Raw genomic sequence first — 17,718 nt, 5'->3', positions numbered from 1 at the left:
TTACTGCTCATGGATAGAGAAGGTACCTTACTCTAACCTCAGAGGCAACTTATGTCCCAGAGCTCTGAGGTGCTGTATGCCTCTTGCAAGGGAGTGAGGACCCTCAAATCCCATTAAAGTAGTGATCCACCACTGCCTGGCAGCTTGTGTGGTCATTTACACCTGTGTAGAGTGAGTGTAAAGGGCAAAGACTCTGATATGATAGTTTCCCATCTACTTTGTAAACGACCACACAAGGTGCAAGGCAGTAGAGAATCAGACTCACTCCCCAGCCAGGCTCTCTCCCAGGCTGCTGGCTATGCTGCACAGAGCAGCAACCGGGAGTGGCTCAGTCCCACTCCCCGCCCAGGCCTGACTGCCACAGAGATCAGCTGACCATGCTGGGGGGCGGGGGATCAGGTGCAGTGGGAGGACAGAGCCCCTTCCCACCCCAGCAGGTAACGTAGGGCATGGAGGGGGCAGGGAGAGCATGGGGGGGCCTGAGCAGAGCATGTGTCCTCCCCTTTAGCTTGTTCCCTCTCAGTAGAGGGAGGCACCAGTCATATTAGAATCTATGCAATCTATGGCTGGAATGAGGCATTAGTTACAGTTTGATTTTTGTCAGAACCTCTGTGAGGTTCATTATTTATTCCCCATTTATTCCCCATTTACATTTTGCTGTCTTCTGGTTGGGTGAGGGTAGAAGCTTACACAACCTTCCTCCCACTGTGTCTGTGGGGCATGGAACTGGCTTCTATGCTCAACTTTAGGAGAGGCACCAAAGTAGCTCTGCTCATCCCCAAATCCTCAGAAAGGAGCTTGGAGCCTGCCTCCCCATTCCTGTGGCATCTGAATTTGCATGGCTCTAGTGATACTGTCTGCTAGTAATTTAGATGTTTAGGTCCCATGAAACGAAAACATCCCCCCAAACATCTTTTGATTTAAAATAAATAATAATAATAATAATAATGTGCATGATGTGCAACAGGCTTGGACTTCATAACATATGTGATCCCTTCCAGCTCTAGCTTTTTATTTATTTCTAGGGGTAAGCTACAGTTTCTGAACACCAACATAACCCCAAATGAAAATAAATTTAGAAATGTTTAACATGCATCCCACTAGCCTATGGTTTACACTGTTCTCATAAACAGGATTAACATTGTGTTAACGTATATAGGGAATATGATGGTTAATATTGTCATGAGTTCATTATCAACTTGAATTCACCCAAACTGACTTGGGGTATGTCTTCACTATGAAATTAGGTCAATTTAATAGAAGTCAATTTTTTAGAAATCGATTTGATACTGTCGTTTGTGTGTGTCTGTAATGATGCGGTTCTGGCGGGACCCAACTGAGAGTGCCAAATCAGGACAAATCGCTTAAAACAGGGCAGTTACAGCTCAAGGCTGGGGTTTTTCCACCTCTAAGGCAAACCAAACCAGCCAGACAAAGAGGACTTTGGTCTCACCCCACTGGCTAACCACAAGTCACACAAGCAATTCCCTTAGACACTCCAGTTTCCCAGTATCACCACCAGTGCCACTTGTTATGGGGACAAATGGTTATGAAAACCAATACCCCAGTAAAAGAAAAAAGGTTCTTCTGATCCCAAAGGTCAACCCAGGTCAATATACAAATTAGATCTTACCCACAAATCACGCTGTTGCCAATCCTTTATAATCTAAAATCTAAAGGTTTATTCATAAAAGGAAAAAGATATAGATGAGAGCTAGAATTGGTTAAATGGAATCAATTATATACAGTAATGGCAAAGTTCTTGGTTCAGGCTTGTAGCAGTGATAGAATAAACTGCAGGTTCAAATCAAGTCTCTGGAGTACATCCACAGCTGGGATGGGTCATTCAGTCAGTCCTTTGTGTAGAGCTTCCATTTGTAGCAAAGTCTCTCCAGAAGTAAGAAGCAGGATTGAAGACAAGATGAAGGAGACACATTAGCCTTGTATAGTCCTTTCCAGGTGTAAGAACACCTCTTTGTTCTTACTGTGGAAAATTACAGCAAAATGGAGCCTGGAGTCACATGGGCAAGTTACTGCATACTTTGCTGAGTTACAAGGCGTATCTGCCTTCTCTCCATGGATCAGTTGTATAGCTGATGGTCCTTAATGGGCCATCAAGCAGGCTAGGCAGAGCTAACACCAACTTGTCTGGGATGTCTCCCAGAAGCATAGCATAAGTTTGAAATACAGACAGTATAGAGCCAATATTCATAACTCCAACTACAAAATTGTTACACACATATAGACAGCATAATTATAACCAGCAAACCATAACCTTGTCTTAGACACCTCATTTGACCCCCTTTATGCAAGATTTGGTGCCCCTACAGGACTTTGGTTGCAACCATGTTCTATATGGTCCCAGTTCAAATCAATAACGTGACAGTGTCCCCTCTAAGCGCATTAAGTCAGCGGTGTGCATCCACAGTACCAAGGCTAGTGTTGACTTTCGGAGCGTTGCACTGTGGTAGCTATCCCACAGTTCCCGCAGTCTCCGCCCCCCATTGGAATTCTGGGTTGCGCTCCCAATGCCTGATGGAGTAAAAACATTGTTGCGGGTGGTTCTGGGTACATGTCGTCAGCCCCGCCCCCTCCGTGAAAGCAACGGCAAAAAATCATTTCTCGCCTTTAATCCTGGGTTACCCGTTCATACCATGGCAAGCATGGAGCCCACTCAGCTCACTGTCACCGTACATCTCCTGGGTGCTGCTGACAGATGCGGTACTGCAGTGCTACACAGCAGCAGCTCCTTGCCTTTTCAAGTTGGCAAAGATGGCTAGAAGTCATAGTGTACCGTCTACTGCTGTCTCCTGGTTGCTCCTGGCTGGCCTCGGTGAGGTCAGTCAGAGGTGCCTGGGCAGACATGGGTGCTCCTGGCCGGCCTCGGTGAGGTCGGTTGGGGGCGCCTGGACAAAAGTGGGAATGACTCCCCAGGTCATTCTCTTCTTTAAGTTTTGTCTAATGGAGATTCAGTCCTGCCTGGAATATCAGGCAAGCCTACTAAAGAACCAGAGAGGCAAACAGCTGCTCCGGGTCAGAGCCCCAGACATCCCACAGAAATGATGAGCTGCATGCCATTCTAGGGGGTGCCTCTACAACTACCCCACCCATTGTTTCCCTCCTTTCCCACCCCTCCTGGGCTACCTTGGCAGTTATCCACCCATTTGTGTGACGAATTAATAAAGAATGCATGAATTTGAAACAACACTGACTTTATTGCCTCTGCAAGCAGAGATAAAAGGGGGGAGGGAAGGGCGGTTTACAGGGAAGTAGAGTGAACCTCCATTCTGCACTTGCTCAGCCTATAGTTGGACTGCTCCTTACTACTGTCCAGGCTTCATGAGCCAGGGGAGCAAGGGGTAGGCTGGGTAGGTGTGACCGCACGGTGCTGCCAACCGGGAGAGCAGCCTGAGGCAGAAGCCTCCAGCTGGCATGATATTCCAGGCAGGACTGAATCTCCATTACACAAAACTTAAAGAAGAGAATGACCAGAAGTCATTCCCATTTTTGTCCAGGCGCCCCCGACCGACCTCACCGAGGCCAGCCAGGAGCACCCACGAGACAACGATGACAGCTACCAGTCATACTGTACCGTCTGCCGTCCGCAAGGCAAGGCAAGGGGATGCTGCTGTGTAGCACCGCAGTACCGCGTCTGCCAGCAGCACCCAGGAGACATACAGTGACAGTGAAAAAAGGTGTGAAACGATTTTTTACCTGCCATTGCTTTCACTGGGGGAGGAGAGGGAGGCTGACGACATGTACCCAGAACCACCCGCGACAATGTTTTTCACCCATCAGGCATTGGGAGCTCAACCCAGAATTCAAATGGTTGGCGGGAACTGTGGGATAGCTACAGTCGTCAGTCGTCCCTCCCTCACTGAGAGCAACGGCTGAGAATCATTTCGCGCCTTTTTTCTGCGCAGACGCCATAGCACGGCAAGCATTGAGCCCGCTCAGATCGCCGCGGCAGTTATGAGCACTGTAAACAGCATGCACATTATCCTGCAGTGTATGCAGCACCAGGACCTGCAAAGGCAGGCGGCGGCAGCAACGGCAGCGCGGTCATGAGAGTGATGAAGACATGGACACAGACTTCTCTAAAAGCACGGGCCGCGGCAATTTGTCCATTCTGGTGACAATGGGGCAGGCTCATGCCACGGAATGCTGATTCTGGGCCCGGGAAACAAGCACAGACTGGTGGGACTGCATGGTGTTGCAGGACTGGGATGATTCACACCCCAGAAACTTTTGCATGCATAAGAGAACTTTCATGGAACTTTGTGACTTGCTTTCCCCTGCCCTGAAGTGCAAGAATACCAAGATGAGAGCAGCCCTCACAGTTCACAAGTGAGTGGTGATAGCCCTCTGGAACCTTGCAACGCCAGACAGCTACCGGTCAGTCGGGAATCAATTTGGAGTGGGCAAATCTACTGTGGGGGCTGCTGTGATCCAAGTAGCCAAAGCAGTCTTTGACCTGCTGCTATCAGAGGTAGTGACTCTGGGAAATGTGCAGGTCATAGTGGATGGCTTGCTGCAATAGGATTCCCTAACTGTGGTGGGGCGGTAGACGGAACGCATATCCCTATCTTGGGACCAGAGCACCAAGGCAGCGAGTACATAAACCGAAAGGGGTACTTTTCAATGTTGCTGCAAGCACTGGTGGATCACAAGGGACATTTCACCAACATCGACGTGGGATGGCCAGGAAAGGTAAATGACGCTCGCATCTTTAGGAACTCTGGTCTGTGTCAATGGCTGGAGCAAGGGGCTTACTTTCCAGACCAGAAAATAACCGTTGGAGATGTTGAAATGCCTATAGTTATCCTTGGGGACCCAGCCTACGCCTTAATGCCATGACTCATGAAGCCATACACAGGCACCCTGGACAGTAGTCAGGAGCTGTTCAACTATAGGCTGAGCAAGTGCAGAATGGTGGTATAATGTGCATTTGGACGTTTAAAAGCTTGCTGGCGCAGCTTACTGACTCGATTAGACCTCAGTGAAACCAATATTCCCATCGTTATTACTGCTTGCTGTGTGCTCCACAATATCTATGAGAGTAAGGGGAGACGTTTATGGTGGGGTGGGAGTTTGAGGCAAATCGCCTGGCCACTGATTACGTGCAGCTAGACACCAGGGCGATTAGAAGAGCGCAGCAGGGCGTGCTGTGCATCAGAGAAGCTTTGAAAACCAGTTTCATGACTGGCCAAGGGACTACGGTGTGAAAGTTCTGTTTGTTTCTCCTTGATAAAAACCCACCCCCTTGGTTCACTCTACTTCCCTAAAAGCCAACCGCCCTCCCCTCCCCCCTTTGATCACCGCTTGCAGAGGCAATAAAGTCATTGTTGTTTAAAATTCATGCATTCTTTATTACTTTGTCACACAAATGGGGGGATAACTGCCAAGGTAGCCTGGGAGGGGTGGGGGTGCAGGGAAGCAATGGGTGGGGTGGTGGAGGAGGGGAGGAGGGAAGGACAAGGCCACACTGCACTTCAAAACTTATTAAATGCCAGCTTTCTGTTGCTTGGGCAGTCCTCTGGAGTGGAGTGGTTGGGTGGCCGGAGGCCCCCCCACCATGTTCTTGGGCGTCTGGGGAGGAGGGCGGTTGGTCACACAGGGGCTGCAGCGGCGGTCTGTGTTCCTCCTGTTGCCTGTCATGCTCAGCAATATGAGTTTGATCCTCGAGTAGCCTGAGCATTGCTTCATTCCTCCTTTCATCACGCTGACGCCACATCTTCTCTCGCTGGTCCCTCCTGTCCTCTCGCTCATCCCTCCTGTCCTCTGGCGCGTCCCTCCTTTCCTCGTGTTCATTTTGTGCTTTCCTGCATTCTGACATTGTCTGCCTCCACGCATTCTGCTGGGCTCTTTCAGTGTGGGAGGACTGCATGAGCTCAGAGAACATGTCATCACGAGTGCATTTTTTTCGCCTTCTAATCTTCGCTAACTTTTGGGATGGAGACGATACAGTGAGCGCTGAAACATTTGCAGCTGCGGGAGGTAAAAAAAGGGAGAGTAGTATTTAAAAAGACACATTTTAGAGAACAATGTGTACACTCTTCCACGGTGAACCAAGCTGTTAACATTACATAGCACATGTGCTTTCTTTACAAGGTCACATTTTGACTCTTATATTGAGGGCCTGCCGGTTTGGTGTGAGAGATCACACACACAGGGCCGGCAAGCAACAGAATTCAGGTTGCAAGCAGACATGGTAAGCCACAGTCTTTTGGCTTCTTTAACCTTCATAACACGTTGGAATGGTTTCAAATAGCAGCGCCCTCATGTCCCATACCAAGCACCTGTTGGGTTGGCCATTTAAAAGGAGGGGCTGTGGTTTTCGGGTTAACATGCAGCAAAAACCCAACTAAAGCCCTCCACCTCACCCTATTCTCTGGGATGATCGCTTCACCCCTCCCCCCACCGCATGGCGCACAGTGGGGATGATTTCTGTTCAGCCACAGGCAAACAGCTTAGCAGGAACGGCCACCTCTGAATGTCCCCTTAATAAAATTCCCCTATTTCAACCAGGTGACCATGAATGATATCACTCTCCTGAGGATAACACAGAGAGATAAAGAACAGAGGTTGCTTGAATGCCAGCAAACACTGGGACCATACGCTGTCAAGCTTTTTTATGCAATGATTCCAGACTACGTGCTACTGGCCTGGCATGGTAAAGTGTCCTTCCATGGCAGATGGAATAAGGCCGCCCTCCCCACAAACCTTTTGCAAAGGCTTTGGGAGTAAATCTAGGAGATCTTCATTGAGATGTCCATGGAGGATTTCCACTCCATCCCCGTACACGTTAACAGACATTTCCAGGAGCTGTACTGGCCGTGAATGGATCCCAAGTCTTCAGGGCAAATTAATCATTTAAAATGCTTGCTTTTAAACCATGTACAATATTTACAAAGGTACACTCACCAGAGGTGCCTTCGCTGCCTTCAAGGTCCGTGAGCCCGCCTTGGGTGGGTTGGGAGGGTATTGGGTCGAGGGTGATAAACAGTTTCTGGCTGTTGGGGAAAACGTTTTCTCCACTTCCTTGCTGTGCTGTGCGCTAACTTCAACATCCTCCTCCTCTTCCTCGTCCCCTAAATCCGCATCCCTGTTGCATGACAGTCCATTGATGGAGTCCACGCACAGGGCTGGGGTAGTTGTAGGGGCACCCCCTAGAATGGCATGCAGCTCATCATAGAAGCAGCATGTCTGGGGCTCTGCCCCGGAGTGGCCGTTTGCCTCTCTGGTTTTTTGGTAGGCTTGCTTAAGTTTCACACGGCACTGCTGTGGATCCCTGTTATAACCTCTGTCCTTCATGCCCTTGGAGATTTTTTCAAATATTCCGGCATTTCATCTTTTGGAACGGAGTTCGGATAGCACGCATTCGTCTCCCCACACAGCAATCAGATCCAGTACCTCCTGTTTGGTCCATGCTGGAGCTCTTTTGCGATTCTGGGACTGCATGGTCACCTCTGCTGATGAGCTCTGCATGGTCACCTGTGCTGATCAGCTCGCTACACTGGCCAAACAGGAAATGAAATTCAAAAGTTTGTGGGGCTTTTCCTGTCTACCTGGCCAGTGCATCTGAGTTGAGAGTGCTGTCCAGAGTGGTCACAATGGAGCACTCTGGGATAGCTCCCGGAGGCCAATACTGTCGAATTGCGTCCACACTACCCCAAATTCGACCCAGCAAGGTCGATTTCAGCGCTAATCCCCTCGTCGGGGAGGAGTACAGAAATCGATTTTAAGAGCCCTTTAAGTCAACAAAAATGGCTTCGTTTTGTGGACGGGTGCAGGGTTAAATTGATCTAACGCTGCTAAATTCGACCTAATCTTGTAGTGTAGACCAGGGCTTGGTTATACAATTGTAAGTCTCATCTATTATAGCAACAAATAAATCTGGCTACGGTAAAACTTATTTTTGTTCTGGATCCCAACCTTACTGAATTCAAGTCAACCCATTCTGTGTTTTTGTCGCAGTAATAGCTTTTAAGAGATAACTGTGGCCTGATGAAGTTGATTCACAGTGACTATTGATATGCCCCCTAAGCAGGCTTGAACTATCAATATTATTGACCTTGGTGGGTGAATCATTTGCTCCTTGTGACAGCTGCATGTGCCACACACTTTGAGTAAAAAATGACTCATCAGATGGTAGATTATCGGAAGAAGAGCATTTTGGTCAGAATCAGACATTAGCTACTGTTAATCCTTTGATCACATCAGCGATAGCAGGTATTATCTTTTATTTTAGGAACATGATTGTCAGGGTTTAAAGGCCAATACTTCACTGGAACAAACATGAAAAATCTTCAGTAATACCATTATGGTTGCAACCATACCACCTCTGACTGTGATCTTGTCAGATTTCACAAGGTAAACAGCATCAGCTGGGAGCACCTTCAAAGAAAATCCTGTTTCCTACAGGAATTATTATTGGCGATTCAGTAGGTAACATGCTTCCCTTTAATTCTGTGTTGAAGAAATACCCTAGCATGCTATTAGCATGTGACTCACTCACCAGTGTACCCCCCTGGCTCTCATCCTTTAGCACTCCCTGCTAATAGCCAGTCTGGCCCTGCAGTGGTCTGCTGCTTCTTGCAACTCAGCCCACCGGCTGGGTCAGAGTCCCACCCTTTCATTAATACCAATAATCCAACAAATAATAGTCCATCAACTTCACATTGGACCTTTGGTCCAAGTCACTTACCCCTGGTATTGGGGGTAGGTGGGGGGTGTCATAAATATAAAGGGAAGGGTAGCATAAAATTCCTCCTTGGCAGCTGTATTGAATCGCCTTACCTGTAAGGGATTAAGCAGTTCAAATAACCTAGTTGGCACCTGACCAGAAGGACCAATTAGGAAAGAAGATACTTTCAAATCTGGGGGGGAAGGATTTGTTTGTTGTTCTCTTTTGTTGTTCCCTCTCCAGACGGCGGGAGAAGCCAAGCAGATACAACATCTCCTGAAAATATACTTGGAATAATCCATCTAAAACCACAGAGATTGTAAGTAGGGGAAGGAAATGCATTAGGATTTCTTTTGTTTTGGCTTGTGAATTTTTCCTATACCACAAAGGTAGTTTTATTCCTGTTTTTGTAACTGTGAAGCTGAGCCCAGAGGGGAATCCTCTGTGTTTTAAATCTTTTTTTATTACCCTATAAAGCTACCTTCCATCCTGATTTTGCAGGTGTGATTCTTTTACTTTTTTCTTTATAATAAAGTTCTTCTTTTAAGAACCTGATTGGTTTTAGTGTCCTAAAGACAAAGGGTCTGGTCTGTGCTCATATTGCTAACACAACTAGTTGGTATATTATTCTCAAGCCTCCCCAGGAAAGGGGGTGAAGGGGCTTGGGGGGATATTTTGGGGGAATAAGGATTCCAAGTGACCCTTCCCTGAATTTTTGTGTAAATCACTTGTTGGTGGCAGCAATACCATCCAAGGACAAGGAAAGAAATGTGTGCATTGGGGAAGTTTTAACCTAAGCTGGTAGAATATAAGCTTAGGGAGTCTTTCATGCTGGTCCCCACATGAACCCCAGAGTTCAGAGTGTGGGGGGAACCCTGACAGGGGGCTACAGTAGTCATTACCACTTGCTGAAGAAGGATTCCACTTGGCCTTCCTCAGTGGGTTGATAGGGAACCCAGCCTCTCCTTTTCCATTGGAGTCCAACCCAGGAATACTCAAATAGGCAGTCAGGCCAGACTACATAAACCCCTGGCTGACTCCGTGGACTGTTTCCTACATTGCCCTGCCTTGGGATTTTGCCTCAGCCTTCTTCCAGACTCTCATTGTATCAACTCCCCTGTCTCTAAGTCTCTTCCTCCAGATCACTGCTGAGCCTCAGGTTCTGCAAGGCAGTTCGTTCTGCTGGAGGGAAGTTTTCTCCACTCCCTTTGCAGGCCACATTATTCAGCACATTATTCCACCTCCCTGCAAGCCACTTCCTCCTAGGAAGACTCAGTTCCTGCTCCTTTATTTCCCAACTGCCTTGGGTTCCCTGTTGCAGAGGTACCTTCCTTCAGGCAAGCTCTATCTGCCAGCAGTTCAACTCCCTGACTCCAGCTAGCCTTCGCTCACTGAATACAAGCCAGAGATCTACTCTCCCTCTTAAACAAGCCCTAGCTGAGCAAAGTTCAATCCTTTTAACTTCTCCCTTCAGGCTTTCTACATGCTACAGGTGTAGCAGGGCAAGACTGCTTGCACCCACAGGCTCTCATTAATCCATTCAGGCTCTGTATGGGGTTGGTACACTCTTTCACACATGACTTTAAAGAAAACAATGCTGTTAAACATGCTGTCTTAATTAAATGCAAAACCAACATCCAAACTATTCAAATTTTTGAGTGATCTTGACACTTTTCACAAGGGTAGAAGTGTAAACCCCATCTAAAATTCAGTTTACATAATTCCAGACTGTTTATCTAAATCCTCTCTGCAGAAACCTCTTAATTTCCTATCTGGGATTGTTATGTACAATTTAGTAGTAGTATGTTTCGCCCCAGAACTGACTGCATTTCAATTTCTCTATATTAGTGATTTCTAATTACACTGAACACAGTATGTATTTGTGAAGTGCTTTGTAATCCCTCAGACTAAAATGTGCTAGGTGACTTTCATATGTTGTTGAATACACACAAAGAAAGATAAGGAATTAATGAAATGTAAAGCATTTAAAATGGTGATTAATGAAGGAGAGGTTAGAGCAAGATTTCATGAATCTTAATATAAATCTGAAGCTTGATACCGCACTTCCAGGAATTTTCTTTTCATCCTGTGGCAGGATTTATGTAGTGAATCGTAATCCAAGTTTTTTGTAACAATGTCATTTAATCAAAGTTTGTTATCCTCTACCAAACGCTGAAGGATTTAGTTTTACACCAGGCCATTTTCGATAGACACACATTTTTCCCCTTTTGGTCTAGCTAATGTTCTCTTTTCTTCCTCTGAGCTCCAACAGACTAGGCCCTGAATCTGACTCATTTTGATAAAATAGAATAGAAGCTTGAGGCAAATTGTTGGTTGTGCATTCAGCCTTCCTTCTGAAGGGCAAGCGAGTTACAAAGACAATCCTGTTCTTTCTTGTGCCTAGGGAACAATTGTGGTTGCATGAATCTTTAACTTATATTGTTTATTTTTGGTTTTGGTCATTCAACATACGATATGCACAGACTTCTTATGTATTTTGTCATTACATTAGTTTCCTGGAGTAGTAAAGTTTGCTGACATTTTTCACAGAGCTATTATGAAATAAAAGTTGCCCTGAATGACAGATCTATAGCTTCTGTCATTTTCTTCAAATAATGAATGAAAATACAAACACTTCAGAAAGTTCAGACAGTACTGGATTTCTATCGTACATTCTCTTTCAAAGATCCCAGTTTGATCAAAGAAAGAGGCATCAGCAACAAGGAGTACTATATTTAAGTTGTCTACCAGCATAAATTTGTAGAACCCTTCTCTGTTTCATGGTCTATGTTTCTCTACTGTTAATAGTATATTTATTGCACAGTTGAAATGCTACATATCCTCCAATAATATACATATTAATCAGAGTCTGATAAGAGATCAATTTGATATTTTTTCTTAACATTTCCAGTGTTTTCTTTCTCATACTTGCTTTAAATATAATTGAGACACCTTAAAAATACACATAAGTTGCGTAGAGTACCCTACAATTTCAAATCCCATCTATGGTTTAGAACACTGTATTTGCATTTTTTAGCTGACATAGTTAAGAGATATAAAACGTAGCCACACAATTAGCACAAATTTTCCTCTAATGCCACACATTACAAACCCACTGCAAATAATCACCAAAAAGAAAAAAAAGTTACTCAGTTTTGTTTTGTTTTTTTGTTAAAGAGACAACAAAAATACAGAAATGTAAGCTAATTTTCCAAGTTTAATCTCTTCAAACAGGACAGAAGATGCGGGCAGGGGAAGGAAGAATGTTCCATTAAAATTCTGCCAGAAAGGAATTCTTAACAACATTATTCCCTACCAGTTCTTCCTTCTAAATATCTCAGCTTTTAAAAGATTCCTGGCATCATCCTAATAAACAGCAAAGAAATTACTCTCTCTATTCAACAATCAAAATAAACAAACAAACCTTTATTCCTTCATAAAGAAAGAGTTTAGAGAAATGTATATTCCTTCTATTCCTTCTACTTCAATAAGTATTTATTTTTTGTCTTCAGGTATAAGCAGTCTAGGGAACATCTGGAAGTACAAACACTCACCCTCCTAAATGGAACATCTAACCAGCACATTAGCTGTAATTTGGACTTTTGACTAAAGCTATGCAAACTATTTGAATTTCACTATACTTCATAGATGTTTCTTTATTAAAAGAAAAAAAAACAATATCCTTTTGGGAGAATGAAGCAATCACAAGTTTCAGAGGCATATTTTATTTGCTGTGAAAATGAAACAAAGACCCAGATGTTAAAGTTAGACCTATAATTTACCCAAGGATCAATATAAACCAGATAGTTGGAAAAAAATTATAAAGTCTCTGTGAAAGTATTTTCCCATTACTTTCAATGGGTCTAAATTATGAAGTTTGGAACTAGATATGAACATTCCCAAAATTTAGGAATAGAAAAGATGGATTTGGGACACAAGGTTAGGTGTGACACATGAATATCGTAAAGAATTACAGAAAATAAGTCAATCTACCTATGCCTGAACAAAGAACTTTTAGAATAAGGAAAACACTAATATTCCTAATAAAGGTGAGTGAATAATGATTTTAGGTTCATTGTTAATTCAATAATAATAATTAATTAATAATTGCTGGGGGAGGAGGGTTGAACCAAAACCACAATTTTTCAGCAAATTGAAAAAGTCAAAAATATTTGAGTTGTATCACAATGAAACACTTCATTGTGACAAAACAGCATTTTTTTTTAGAACTAGATTAACAAAATACTGGGGGTGAGGAGCAAGAAGGGAAGAAAGGAAGACTAGTGTATAACCTGTAGCCCAGTGGTTAAGGTAGCCTCTTTGGTTGTGGTAGAGAATATCTCCATAGCCCAGTGACTAGGACACTAGCATAATGGGGGAGACATAGGTTCAAATTCTTGTTTCAAATTAAGAAGCATAGTTGGGGAATTGAATGTGGATTTCCCACTTACCCCAGAAGAAGACAATAGCCACCGAGCTACAGGTTATAAGGTTTGGCCTCCCCGTCCCCCTTTGTCTTTTTGTGAATCTAGTCTTTGCTTTGCTTTTCTTAAAATGCCCTAAATCAAAATGAATAATTTCAGGTTGTATCAAAAGGAAACATTTTTATTAAACATTACTGAAACATTGAGTTTCTTGGTTCGGTCAAAACTATTCAGAGAACTCAACATGAATTCATAAATAGTTTCAGGTTGACTGAAATCACATTTTTGGTGAATAAACTATTCACCAAAAGCAGTTTGTCCAGCTATAACCCCTCAAGCTATTCTCTCTCTCTGTTCCACTGTAGCATTTCTGCCTAGGATGACACACACACACCCGCCACCCCACTGCCCTCAGTGTTTAACTTCCTGCTACATGTTTAAAGAAATAGCACACACATCTGCACAGATCTGTCCATCATTAGTTTACCAGCCCAGTCTTGGGGTAATTTGTAATTTAAATAGGGTGTATGTATTGGAAGGGGAGAAGGTGGATGGACATGGAGGTCAACCTGGTGAACCCCCTCCTATCCACAAAATATTGTTAAAATGGCAACACTTTATGTTTATAGGGAATCACTGAAAAATATCCTTTCTTAGTTTGGCCTTGTGAGTGACAATATGCAGAAATCTTTGCCCAGAGGGCCAATCCTTCTTTGTTTCTTATACTTCCCCCATCCCCATTAAAAACAACAACAACACTGTTTTTTCTTTTCAATTTACTAGAATTCCCTTCTGTTTAATGGTAATACTGACCTATCACAGCTTGCAGCAAAGCAGCCTGGAGATTTTTTGAAATGAAAGCAAATGGAATTATATGCATCAAGTGTGAAATGATGAATTAATTGCATTCTAACCACAATTGACATGGTGTAACTGAGAAAACATAGAATTATCTTGTTCAATGTTTTGTAAATGGCATTGTTAACCTACAAAGAATCAGTGTTTAAAATTCACATAAATGTTCATCTACAAAATTACTGAGAAATTTATTTGTAACAAAATTGGGCTATTTCCTTTTTTTCCATAATTATACTCGTGTATATGCTACATTTATCATAGATTTTTCTTTCAACATTGTTTTATTTAGAGCTAGAGATGGACTAAGGCCTATAATTTTTATTTTTTTACACAATATGGCTCTCTGATAAGAGGCAGTCATTGTCATCCTTTCAGACAGACATGTATATATGTCATGTATATACATGTATATACATAATGTGTTCAACAAAATGGTGTTCATTGTTATATATTATGTGATTATGGGACATTTTAATTTCCCAGACATAGATTGGAGGACAAGTGTTACTAATAATGGTAGGGCCCAGATATTCCTGAATGTGATAACTGACAGATTTCTTCACCAAATGGTCACCAAACAAAAAAGAAGTGATGTCATTTGGATTTAGTGTTGATAAGTAGTGAGGACCTTATATAAGAAATGGTTGTGGAGGACAACCATGCTTTGAGTGATCATGAACTAATTCAGTTTAAACTAAATGAAAGGATAAATAAAAATAGGTCTGCAAGTAGGGTCCCTGATTTCAAAAAGTTAAGGAAAGTAGTTAAGGAAGTGGACTGGACCGAAGAACTTAATAATCTGAATGTGGAGGAGGCATGGAACTACTACTGTAAGTCAGAGTTGCAGAAACTTTATGAAGCCAGCATCCCAAGCGGGGGGAAGGGGAAATCACAGGGGAGGGTTGCAGACAAAACTGGATGAACAAGAACTTCACAGAGGTTATTAAGGGAAAGCAGAAAGCATAGAAGGAATAGAAGATGGGATGGATCAGCAAAGACAGCTACCTCTTGGAGTTCAGAAAGCATAGGGAAAAATTGAGAACTTCCAAAAAGCCAAGTATAGCGGAATCTTGCAAAATAAATGAAAACCAATAGTAAAAGGTTCCATAGCCATATACATTTAAAAAAAATAAAAAAAGAAAAGATGAAGTGGGACTGATAAACACTGACGATGGGTTGGAAATTTAAAGATAATCTATGCATGTCCCAACACCTAAACAAATACTTTGCCTGAGTTTTTAATAAGGATAACGAGGAGCTTAGGGGCAGTGGCAGAATGGCTAATGGAAACAAGGTTTTGAAGTATAAATTACCACATTCAAGGTGGAAGTTAAAATTGAACAACTTAATAGGACCAAATCGGGGGACCCAGATAATCTCCATCCAAGAATATTAAAGGAACTGGCACATGAAATTGCAAGCCAAATAGCAAAGATTTTTAATGAATCTATATACATGGCTGTCGTACCCTATGACTGGATAAATGCTAATATGATGCTTATTTTAAGGAAGAGGGCAGCTTCCCGCAACTCCCATTGGCTGGGAACGGTGAACAGTGGCCACTGGGAGCTGTGGGCAGCCGTGCAAATGTCAACAAACTGTCTGGTGGCCCGCCAGCGGATTACCCTGATGGGCCACGTGCGGCCTGCAGGCCGTAAGTTGCCCACCAATGGCTTAGGGACTAAAAATAAGAATTTTGGCTATAACATGAGGACTTATCAGTTGGAAGAAACACATGGGAGAGGAAAGACAAGGGTGTATTGGTTGATCACTGGAGGACTATAAGCTTCCAATATGACGTGGCTGTGAAAAAGGCTAATGCAGTCCTAGGATGCATGAGGCAAGGTATTTCTAGTAGAGATAAGGAAATGTTATTACCATTTACAAAGAATTAATGAGACCTCATCTGAAATACAATTCTGTGTTCAATTCTGCTCTTCCATGATTAAAAAAGATGAATTCCAACTGGCACAGGTGCAGAGAAGGGCTACTAAGATGATCAAAGGAAGAGAGAACCTACATTATGAGAGAAGGCTCAAGCAGCTTGGCTTATTTAGCTTAACCAAACGAAGGTGGAGGGGAGAATATGATTGCTCTCTGTAAATACATCAGAGGGATAAATACCAGGGCAGGGGAGGAGTTATTTAAGCTAATGGCCAATGCTGACACAAAACCAAATGGATAAAAACTGGCCATCAAGAAGTTTAGGCTGGAAGTCAGACAAAGGTTTATAACCATCAGAAGAATGAATTTCGGGAAAAGCAGTGTGGATAAAAATCAATGTTTTTTTTTAAATCAAAAATAATCTGATTTTTTAATTTAAATTGGATTTTTTTTTCCGTTAAATTATTTTGAGGAAAAAACTATCTAAAGATAGTTTTAATTAAGATACATTATAGCTCAAAGATATCTCATCATGGAATAGGGATTATAAATTCTAATTCTATAGTATGAGACAATATATTCATGTAATGTTTAAGAAAAGTTTTATAAATGAATTCCAATTTTCATGGATTAGGGACCCAATCGTATGGGGCTCCAGGGGCTTCTGTATAGAAAGATTAACCTAAATAATCTATCTACCCAATGGGACTCGGTGCTCAGTCTAGAAGACACCGAGCGGGGTCAGCCCCAGGGAAGGGGCTGGTGTTTGGGGGCAGGTTCTGGCTGGGCCGCTGCATTGAAGACTGTCCAAAGAGATTGGCGGGCTGGCCGAACCTCTGGGCCATGGGGGGGCCGGCAGGGGGATTCAGGGCAGGCCCCGGTGCCATGTCTCCCCGGGGAGGCTGCCCCATGGTGGGGGATATCATGGGCCCAAAGCCCCCAACTGGCCCCTGCATGAGCTGCCCTGCGGGGGGGCTGAAGTTCTGTCCGAGAGGCTGGTTGAAGGGCTGGCTGGGGAAGCTCATGGCACCAGGCTGCACGTAGTTGGGGTTCTGGGGGGGCATGCTGAAGGCTGGGCCCATCTGGCTCGGGGCGAAGGGCGGGGGCTGCCTCCGCATGGCCTGGGGGCCCCCCCCCGTAGCCCGGTGGCACCTGGGATGTCATGCCCCCCTGCATGCGGAAGTTCCCAAAGGGCACCGGGTTGCCGAGGAACGGAGCCAACGAGGCCCCCACTTTAGGCGCCCCAAAGTCATCTTCAAAGGGGTTGGAGGCCACCAAGTGGTCGACCATTGGAGTCGGGGGCGGGGCGAACTCCGAGAGATGGGAATAGGCAGGGCCCTGAGTGTTGGATTTGCGCCGTTTCTTTTCAGGGCTCTTCATTTGCAGACCTGCCTTCCCCTGCTTCATGCTGGGCCCGCCGGGGGGCCGCTGCCCGGCGGGTTGGGGAGCCCCGGGGGGGCGGCGGGGCTGGGACTCCTCCCTCCAGCTTCTCGGGGTGCGGAGCCGCCATGGGGGGCCCGGGGCTCAGAGCTGGGGGGGCCCGGGCTGCGCCATGGCTCCGCGCTGCGGCTCCGGCAGTCAAAACCTCAAAACTGAGGATTTGTGTCTCCAGAGATAACATGCTTGTTAACAGGAAAGATGTTTTTAAATAAATAAAATATAGAGGTGAGAAAAAACAGACCTCAACCCTATTGTCCATCTGCAAATTTGTGTACACAGAGTCAATCCCTTACCTCTCTTTAAAAGTGCAAAGTTTCAAAAAGTTCAATGAATAGAAGATCGTTGGTGGCAGAATAGATCTAAACAAGGAGAAGAAGTCTGGAGATAAATGTGAGAAGGGAGGGACAGGCAGTAGAAACAAAAGTG

At 44.3% G+C, this 17,718-nt stretch overlaps 1 pseudogene; it reads right to left on the bottom strand.

Moving 5' to 3' along the window:
• Positions 1 to 16,568: 16,568 nt before the first annotated feature.
• Positions 16,569 to 17,362, bottom strand: LOC135895581 (pygopus homolog 2-like; annotated as a pseudogene).
• Between the last annotated feature and the right edge of the window lie 356 nt (positions 17,363 to 17,718).

Source organism: Emys orbicularis, chromosome 1 (assembly GCF_028017835.1).
Source record: "Emys orbicularis isolate rEmyOrb1 chromosome 1, rEmyOrb1.hap1, whole genome shotgun sequence".
In the NCBI taxonomy this organism is placed as follows: Eukaryota; Metazoa; Chordata; order Testudines; family Emydidae; genus Emys; species Emys orbicularis.
Note: the sequence above shows the minus strand (reverse complement) of the source record. Positions and strands in the feature narration are given on the sequence as shown.